At 48.4% G+C, this 10,407-nt stretch overlaps 1 long non-coding RNA gene across 1 annotated transcript; it reads left to right on the forward strand.

The window, feature by feature from the left end:
• The first annotated feature begins 1,430 nt into the window (after nucleotides 1-1,430).
• On the forward strand, nucleotides 1,431-6,555 carry LOC128492348 (uncharacterized). Its single transcript, XR_008354080.1, has 2 exons — nucleotides 1,431-1,582; nucleotides 6,494-6,555. It is a non-coding gene; the product is annotated as an uncharacterized LOC128492348 (long non-coding RNA).
• Nucleotides 6,556-10,407: the final 3,852 nt, after the last annotated feature.

Genomic DNA, 10,407 nt, shown 5'->3' on the forward strand with positions numbered 1-10,407 from the left:
CGTTCTCTTTGTTCTTCATTACCAAATACAATAAAACAGCCATATTGCATTGATGATGTAGCTTTAAAGTTCATTCTGTCTGGCATGCAGGCGTGCATCAATGCTATGCAGATGCAAAGCTCTTGGTGCTCTTATAATTGCAACCAATAAAATTGCCCTTTATATTGCATCATACCATTAGTTGCTAGATAATACATTGAAATATTTGCACCAGAATAACTTTTTTTGTATAAACAGCTGCTTTTATAGTTCATGCCCTGCTTAAAATAACTAAATTTAAGGGGAATAAATCTGTTAAGCGATAGAAGCATAGATTTCAGCTTATCGAGTCTGCCCCTTTTCCCTCCACCGTAAAAACCTCAAACTTTATTTAGTCCTTGTTGTTGTCATGGACTTATGCCTGCCCAAAGCACTCTTAAATTCACTCACTGTATTGACCCGCTGGATGGCTGTTCAAGTTATATATCACTCATTCAAACACGTAAAAATTCCTTACCTAAGTAAGTCTTATCTAAGTCTCTGCCCCTCTAGTTTTAAGTCATGATATCTTGTACTAACATTGTCATCTTTTGGAATATACTTAATTTACTTACATTTATCATTTTATGTATTTAAATGTTTCAATCGCATCACTCCTCTCTAGATCCGCCATCAGATGTTTTGAGGCCCGTTACAGAACAAATGGTCAGAACAATTGGTCTCCCCAGATGACCCCCCATCCCAAGATGTCCCTACCTTCACACCACTAGAAATGTCTGTTCTACTCATGTTCTTTGGCAGCAAAGATGGTGCAGACAAGTCATTTGGGGGAGCAGACAAGTCATTTGGGGGGAACAGATAAGCTGGATGGAAAAATGGTGCAGACATGCTGTTTGGGCACAAAGATGGTGCTTACAGGCTGTTTGAGCACAAAGATGTAGCAGACAGGCCATTTGGGGACAATACACACTGGCTCACATATGCACACTTTTAAAATACAATTAAAATACCATGTTGATTTCAGATTTAATATATTTATATAATATACATTCAATCATTACCAGACATGAGTAGTTTCTGACTGCTCCTCTTCCAGCCACCTCAAATTAGTGGTCCAGTGAGACTTTGCCCCTGAGCAGCCGCAGGACTGCCGGGCCCCTTACAACTGTATTATTTGTACCACCCTAATGGTGCCCCTGTTCCTCTCTTTTCTCCTCTAAGCTGTACGTGTTGAGTTAAGAAATATACCATGTTTCTTAATTCTGTAATGTTTAGGGTTTAAATCTTTGTTATTATTCACTGGACCTTGGCAATTTTGGACCTGTGGTAGCATGACAATATATCAAACACTGAACCAGTTTGATGTGTAACTTTATGTCTCTCAATGATCCTCTTCTGGGACAACATATTTTATCGAATAATATGTGACGGTTCTGGAGCATGTGTGTCACGTACAAGTAGTTAGGAGACACCGTGGTCAGGTAGGACTCCAGGACAGAACAGGTCAAACAAGCCGAGGTCAGGTTTCCGGAGAGCAGGATAGTCATATAACGTAGCCGAGGTCAGGATTCAGGAAAACAGGATAAACGTAAACGTAGCCGAGGTCAGGAATCAGGAACACAACGAAGTCAGACAAGCTGGGATCATACACGAGAATACAGGAACCAAAACGCTATCTGGGTGCTAGCACAAGGCATAGACGACCATCAGAAGGCAAGGTGAAACTGGTCTGAGGGGTTTAAATGGAGAACCGCAGAGGAAGTCTGAATCTCCCATCAGCCCCTCATGACATCACTTCCGGTGTCTGTGACTCGCGGCCATCTTGTGGATGGCGTAATCTCCCTTCATAAATTCCTCTAGTATGCGAGTTCGCCACTAGAGGTCGCGCATGCGCAGCAGCAGGACGCCGTGTACCAGGAGGTCTGCCTCTCCTGCGCGGCACTTCAGAGGAAGGCAGCGGAAGCGGCCTTGCGGTGGAGGGGGGTCTCCCTCTCCCTTGTGGCAGCTGCTGCGGGGGTGGCCGTGCGGTGGAGGGGGGTCTCCCTCTCCTTCGTGGCGGCTGCTGCGGAGGTGGCCGTGCGGTGGAGGGGGGTCTCCCTCTCCCTCTTGTCGGCTGCTGCGGAGGTGGCCGTGCGGTGGAGGGGGGTCTCCCTCTCCCTCGTGTCGGCTGCTGCGGAGGTGGCCGTGCGGTGGAGGGGGGTCTCCCTCTCCCTCGTGTCGGCTGCTGCGGAGGTGGCCGTGCGGTGGAGGGGGGTCTCCCTCTCCTGCGTGGCAGCTGCTGCGGCGACGTGGGAACCGAGGACGGGTAAGTAACAGTATCCCCCCTCAAAAGGGCGCCCTCAGGGCGACCACCAGGACGCGACGGGTGTCTAGCGTGGAATGCACGTATCAATCTTGGCACAGCGAGGCGTGCCGCTGGTATCCAGGAACGCTCCTCGGGACCGAGACCTCTCCACTGCACCAGATATTGTAGGCTGCCTTGCTGCCACCGGGAATCGAGAATGACCCGCGGAGTGCGTCTCTCGGAAGCCCTCTGGGCAGTCTCAGTCGTAGAACGTTCGCCTCGGGTAAACTGGTTACAGACCAAAGGTTTCAGCAAGGAGGTGTGAAATACTCTAGGAATGCGAAGAGTCCTGGGCAGCGAGAGTTCATAGGCCACTGGGTTGATGCGACGCAGAACCGGAAAGGGTCCAATAAACCTCGGAGCCAATTTCATGGAGGGAACCCGGAGTCTCAGGAACCACGTAGATAGCCACACCCTATCGCCAGGCCGATACGATGGGTTGGGTGAACGCCTCTTGTTGGCCTGACGTTGTTGAAGCTGGGCAGCGCGTTCCAGTGCAGAATGGACAGAAGCCCAGGTGGCACGGATAGAAGCAAGTCTTCCCTCCAGGTCCGGAACAGGCGATACTGGTACTGTATCCGGAAGAGACTGTGGGTGAAGACCATACAGACAGAAAAATGGAGAGATTCCGGTGGACTCCTGGAGCGTGTTGTTCCTGGCAAACTCCGCGAACGGCAGTAGATCGACCCAGTCATCCTGGTGGTCATTAATGAAGAGACGCAGGTATTGCTCTAGATGTTGATTAGCCCTCTCAACCAGACCGTTCGTTTGAGGGTGATAAGCCGAGGAGAAGGCTAAGGTGATGCCCAAGGATCTCGTGAATTCGCGCCAGAATCTTGCTATGAATTGCGTCCCCGTCTGACACAATTTCCGAAGGCACTCCGTGGAGCCGCACAATCTCCCGGATAAAAATGTCTGCCAAGGTGGAGGCGCTGGGCAATTTCCGTAGCGGAACAAAGTGAGCCATCTTTGAGAACCGGTCGACCACTACAAGAATCACGGTATGTCCCCTGGACGAAGGCAACTCGACAATAAAATCCATGGCCACATGAGTCCAGGGGACAGAGGGACAAGGCAGAGGCCGAAGGAGTCCAGCAGGCCGAGTGCGAGAGGACTTGTTAGCTGCACACCTGGTACACGATTGGATGAAAGCCGTAACATCCCTGCCCCAGTGAGGCCACCAAAAAGTCAGAGAAAGTAAGTCCTTGGTGCGCGCCACTCCCGCATGTCCCGAGGTTCTGGCGCCATGGAGTGTGCGAAGGATAGGCACCCGCAAACTGGGAGGGACGTACAGTTTCCCTGGAGGCCTGGAATCCGGAGCTTGACCCTGAGAGCGAGTGATGCGATCCAGGAGAGGTGCATAACCTCGTAATTGAATGGCTGCCACGACCTTGGTAGAAGGGACAATCGGTTCAGGCTCCCTGCTCTCCTCCTCTGGTCGTACATGCATGCGGGACAAAGCGTCAGCCTTAGTGTTCTTTGATCCGGGACGGTACGTCAGCACAAAGGGAAAGCGGGAGAGGAAGAGCGCCCATCTAGCTTGACGTGGATTGAGACACTTGGCAGATTCCATGTATTGGAGGTTCTTATGATCGGTCAGGATCAAGGTAGGTACCGAAGCCCCCTCCAAAAGGTGACGCCACTCCTCCAGGGCCAGAATAACCGCCAACAGCTCCTTATTGCCGATATCATAATTCCTTTCGGCTGTGGAGAAGTGTCTGGAGAAAAAGCCGCAAGGATGTAGTGGACCACTGTACGAAACACGTTGCGAGAGCACCGCTCCAACCCCGGATTCGGAAGCATCCACCTCGAGGACAAACGGCAGAAGAGGATTGGGATGCCGTAACACCGGAGCCGTCGTGAATTTCTCTTTGAGAAGGGTGAACGCAGAAACGGCCTCGGAAGACCACTCGGAGACATTGGCCCCTTTCTTGGTCAAGTCCGTAAGCGGTGCAACAATCCTTGAGTAGTTACGGATGAAGCGTCTGTAGTAATTGGCAAACCCCAGGAAACGTTGAAGAGCCTTGAGACCCATTGGGCGTGGCCAGTCTTTGATCACCATTACTTTAGATGGATCCATGTCGAACCCCTCAGGAGTGATGATGTACCCCAAGAAAGTCACTTTACGGGTCTCAAAGACGCACTTGTCTAATTTAGCAAACAGTCCGTGTCGTCGAAGACAACTCAGTACTAGACGAACTTGTTCGCGATGGGTGGACAAGTCTGCAGAGTAGATCAGAATGTCGTCCAGATAGACAACGACAAACTGCTGGAGAAAGTCCCGGAGACAGTCGTTAATAAACTCCTGAAACACCGCCGGGGCATTGCACAGGCCGAACGGCATAACCAGGTACTCATAGTGTCCGGACCGTGTGTTGAATGCTGTCCTCCATTCATGGCCGGCACGGATCCGGACCAAGTTGTAGGCCCCACGAAGATCCAACTTGGTAAAGATCTGGGCCCCACGTAACCTATCAAAGAGTTCGGAGATGAGGGGAATAGGATATGAATTGCGTCTCGTAATTCTATTCAGGCCCCTATAGTCGATACATGGCCTCAGCTCCCCGTTCTTCTTCTTGACAAAAAAAAACCCAGCGCCAGCCGGGGAGGTAGACCGACGGATGAAACCCCGCTTCAGATTCTCCTCTATGTATGTCTCCATGGCCTTAGTCTCAGGAACAGACAAGGGGTAGACTCGGCCTCTGGGTGGCATGGTACCCGGAAGGAGATCAATAGGACAATCGTAAGGTCTGTGCGGGGGCAACTTTTCAGCCTCCTTCTTGTCAAACACATCAGCAAAGTCTCGGTATTGACTGGGAAGGGCTGTCGCGACGATCTCCGACGTAGTAGACACCATGGCCAGCCTGATGGGTTCGGTGCAGTGCTCCCCACAGGTATGACTCCAAGAAGTGATCTCTCCTGTCGTCCAATTGATGGTAGGATTGTGTGTCTGCAACCACGGAAACCCCAAAACGACTGGAGTAGAGGGAGAGCAGATAACCAGGAACTGAAGTCTCTCATTGTGAAGCATGCCTACGGAGAGTGTCAGAGGTATAGTAGTCTGAGTAACCTGAGCCGGGTGAAGCGGTCTGCCGTCAATGGCCTCAAGTCTGACAGGCGTGTCTTTAGGCATGGTGGGAATGAGCTGCTGTACACAAAAACGGGCATCGATAAAGTTCTCTGCAGCTCCCGAGTCCAAAAAAGCCTCTGTGCAAACGGATCCCTCAGGCCAGGATACTCGAATCGGCACCGTCATCCGAGTGCCGCTAGAAACAGAGGACAGACGCAGCATACCCAAAGCAGGTCCTCTCTCACGTGCTCTCAAACTGTCCCGTTGCACCTGACGCTCGCGGAGACGAAGGTCGATCTGAGTTACGTAAGAAATTACAGAATCCAGATCAGAGGGAAGATCTCGAGCAGCGATCTCATCCTTCAAAGTCTCTGATAATCCATTCAGAAAAGCTGCAATGAGTGCCTCACCAGTCCAGTTCACCTCCGCCATAAGGGTGCGACATTCAATAGCATAGTCCATCAGAGGACGCTCCCCTTGACGAATGTTAAACAGAGAGGAAGAAGCGGTAGACCTCCTGCCTGGTACGTCGAATACGGAGCGTAGTGCAGAGACAAATTCCGAGTAGGAGCAAACTACTGGAGTACTCCTCTCCCATAAAGGAGATGCCCATGCCAGAGCCTTGTCGGTGAGGAGCGAAATAATGTACCCAACCTTGGCCCGGTCAGAAGCAAAGGCGTAAGGTGAAAGTTCGAAATGTATTTCGCACTGATTCAGGAACCCCGACAAGCAGCAGGATCTCCTCCGTAACGTTGTGGCGGTGGAAGATTCATAGGAACATGAACCACAGGAACTGGAGTCGGAGAAGGAACCGGTGGGGGCGCTACTGCTGGAGCGTGCATCTGTAGTCCGGGATCAGTGCACTGAAGAAGCGTCTGGAGCGCCTGGGCAAACTGATCCAGACGATGATCCATCTCATCTAGACGATTCTCACAGGAACCTTGAAGTCCTACCGAAGCGGGTCTCATCATGGCCTTCTGATTCTGTCACGTACAAGTAGTTAGGAGACACCGTGGTCAGGTAGGACTCCAGGACAGAACAGGTCAAACAAGCCGAGGTCAGGTTTCCGGAGAGCAGGATAGTCATATAACGTAGCCGAGGTCAGGATTCAGGAAAACAGGATAAACGTAAACGTAGCCGAGGTCAGGAATCAGGAACACAACGAAGTCAGACAAGCCGGGATCATACACGAGAATACAGGAACCAAAACGCTATCTGGGTGCTAGCACAAGGCATAGACGACCATCAGAAGGCAAGGTGAAACTGGTCTGAGGGGTTTAAATGGAGAACCGCAGAGGAAGTCTGAATCTCCCATCAGCCCCTCATGACATCACTTCCGGTGTCTGTGACTCGCGGCCATCTTGTGGATGGCGTAATCTCTCTTCATAAATTCCTCTAGTATGCGAGTTCGCCACTAGAGGTCGCGCATGCGCAACAGCAGGACGCCGTGTACCAGGAGGTCTGCCTCTCCTGCGCGGCACTTCAGAGGAAGGCAGCGGAAGCGGCCTTGCGGTGGAGGGGGGTCTCCCTCTCCCTTGTGGCAGCTGCTGCGGGGGTGGCCGTGCGGTGGAGGGGGGTCTCCCTCTCCTTCGTGGCGGCTGCTGCGGAGGTGGCCGTGCGGTGGAGGGGGGTCTCCCTCTCCCTCTTGTCGGCTGCTGCGGAGGTGGCCGTGCGGTGGAGGGGGGTCTCCCTCTCCCTCGTGTCGGCTGCTGCGGAGGTGGCCGTGCGGTGGAGGGGGGTCTCCCTCTCCTGCGTGGCAGCTGCTGCGGCGACGTGGGAACCGAGGACGGGTAAGTAACAATGTGTGCTTATTTTCAGTGAGATAAGTACCGTATTTGCTCGATTTTAAGATGACCCCCCAAAATCTGAATATTAATTTAGGGGAAAAAAAAGCCTGAATATAAGACTACCCTATAGGAGAAAAGTTTTACTGGTAAATATGAATTCATGTAAACTTTTTTCATATTTAATAAAAGCTATGATTGAGAAAAATAATGATTTTGTTTTTATTTCCTTTTATTTGCCAACCTGCCCTCCAGTTGGGCACATCTGCCCCCAGGCTTGCCACTCTGCCCCAGAAATGCCTTATACCTCCTATATGCCACTCTGCCCCAAAATATGCCTTTTAATCCCCTATATGCCACTCTGCCTCCAGAAATGCCTTATACCCTCCTATATGCCACTGTGCCCCATTATACGCTTTTAAACCTCCTATATGCCACTCTGCCTCCAGAAATACCTTATACCCCTATATGCCACTCAGGCATTTCTGGAGGCAGAGTGGCATAAAGGGAGAAAAAAGGCATATAATGAGGCACTCTGCCTCCAGAAAAGGCATATGCCCCCCCCCGACTTACCAGTGCTTCTGACTCCCTGGTGTCTAGTGGGGGCAGCGGGTGGAGGCCGGCGTTAGTTACAGCGGGGCTTCTATGACTGAGCACCGGAAGGTCATGTGAGGCCAGTGCTCCATCATAAAACCCCCAGTGGAAGTGCCTGCAGCAGCGGGGGTTGTCTGCTTCCATCGCCAGCTACCAGAGAGGAGAATACCCCGCCAGCGCTGCAGGGAATTCTCTTCTGTGGCAGCCAGGGAAGGTCTGCGCGATGCGCATAGACAACCTCCGCTGCTGCCACCACTTTTGCCGGTGCTCTGTGATAGAAGCCTCGGTGGAAGTACTGGTAGCAGCGGAGGTTACCAGACAGGAGGATCCAGGTCCCCTGCAGTGCTGCGGAGCATCTGGATCTTAGTCTTGTAGTCAGAACTCTATTTGAGCTCTGATTAGAAGACAAACTCGATTCTAAGATGAGAGGTATTTTTCAGAGCATTTGCTCTGATAAAACCTTGTCTTATAATCGAGCAAATACGGTAATTAAAATAAGAATAGACCAGACTTCTGAATCTGTTCCCACAGGAGCAACTGCAGAAACTTTGCCATTTCCCCCTTCTATTGTATTTCATGTAGGAACTCAAGACACCTGAGAAAAGGTGGAAACTGTCTTTGCCTGCTCATTGATGTCACAGCATTTCAATATGCCACACAAACAGCCACAGATACTTTTTTATGCAAGCGTTTCTACAGTGGTTGCTGAAATTTTTGAGATACGGGAAAGTTTTTTCTTGCTCTACTTACAAAATAACCTAGCAACCAGGACTACATTACCACAAACTACTCTAAAGTTTAATTGAAGTCAACTGTATAATATCTCCACACCCAAATACTGTTAGTCCTTCCGATTATCAATACAGACCAAACTACCAAAACCGGGTAAGTATTTTGGTCATCTGACCACCAATTTGCACTCATTTTTTAACAAATAGGAATAAGCCAAGCTGTGTATCGGATTTGAGGCTGGGTCGTGAAGCTCTATGAATCAGTATAGCTGTATCTATAAAACAATATCCCATCCTATATTTGAATTCATTCTCTATAAATGAGTCCTTGTGATGTTGTAAACCCATGTTAACTATACTCAGACTACAATTAGTATGTCAGGGCACAACTACAATGTTAACACCAGCATAATAATGCATCCTATGTAACTGATCTGTTTTTGTTCTCAAAACCCATTGTGAAGCAGAATTTGAAGTCTCAAGGAATTTATTTGACAATCTCTTTTGTATGCCTTTAGCATGCTATAGAAAATGTGTGCCTTAAGAATACTGTGCTTTATTCATTGAAATGAATGCCTGCGATTCCTGATGCATATACAAGAAATTAAATCTAAGACGATATACTTTCATGTGAAGAAAAGACTAAGGATTAAAAAAAATATCTTGCTTATGCAAGGAGAAAAAATGCCTAAACTCATTTACATCAAGTCAAAAGACTCGTCAAACACATTTGTGACTCAATATATATTTATAAAAAGCAAGATAAATGGCACCCTGTACTTTGCATATTTTTATGGTAAGGAATGGATTGAAGATTATGTGTATTCCAAATGATTTCTAGTACATACTCCAATGTTAATAATACGCTACTTGTTTTGATTGAAATGTGATATCAGCTTTTATATATATATATATATATATATATATATATATATATACATATATATATGTATATATATACTGTGTATATATACAGGTATCATGCCCTTGAGGACTATAAGAGTATATTTAACATTCAGCGCTTATCTAGTTCTGGATATGTTCTGTTGATAGAGCCTCTAGCTACGGCACTACTAATTGCAATGCCTTTGTAATTTGAAATAAGACGCGTGTCCCTTGATTTCTTTATGGATTGGTGTTAATAAAGATGTGTTCATCTGAAAGGGGAATTCAGCCCTGTGAGATTAAATGAGGTTAAATAAATAGCTTATAGGAGCACTCAATAATTCAGAACAAGGGGTGCATACCATTAAGCTACGGAACTCCTGATCACAATGTACTGCATATTATAGGCTATAATTAAGTCATATTCACACCTGTAGATGGTGTGGGAAAGAGTTGCAATTTTACTGTGAGACCTTTTTGTGTTGTGTGACGTTTCGTACACTGTTCACCTGTAAGATGAAATATTTAATGCAATGCTCTGAATCCGGAAATGGGAACTGAGTCTCAAGCCCTTGAGGGTCTATGCTTTCCAAGATACCCTGCCCACCTAAATGCTTAGCGTTACCTTCTTTACTCAAAAAAATACTGGCGATCGTTGTGGGTCGGCCAGGACGGAGCCACAAAAAAGCAGGGTCACAAAGGGGCCACTCAATGTTGAATGACCTTATGAGATTGAGCTTCAGGCTCCTAGGTACAGGTACCGGGTGACTAGCGCTCAGGTCCAGTAAAAGCACTGTGGATATCCTGAAGCATACCTATGCTTCAGGATATACCTATTCATTACTGGTTTGCTTAGTTCACTGGAAAAACATAACCTGTTTTAACAGAAGGATTTGTTGTCGTGTTGACGTGGTTATGCCTTTTCCATTTGTATAAAAATCCATGTTTTCTTTATTCTAACAATACGTTAACATTAGGTATAAGTAAAACATGAGTGACATCTTAACAGAACTACTAGGG

Source organism: Spea bombifrons, chromosome 4 (assembly GCF_027358695.1).
Source record: "Spea bombifrons isolate aSpeBom1 chromosome 4, aSpeBom1.2.pri, whole genome shotgun sequence".
In the NCBI taxonomy this organism is placed as follows: domain Eukaryota; kingdom Metazoa; phylum Chordata; class Amphibia; order Anura; family Pelobatidae; genus Spea; species Spea bombifrons.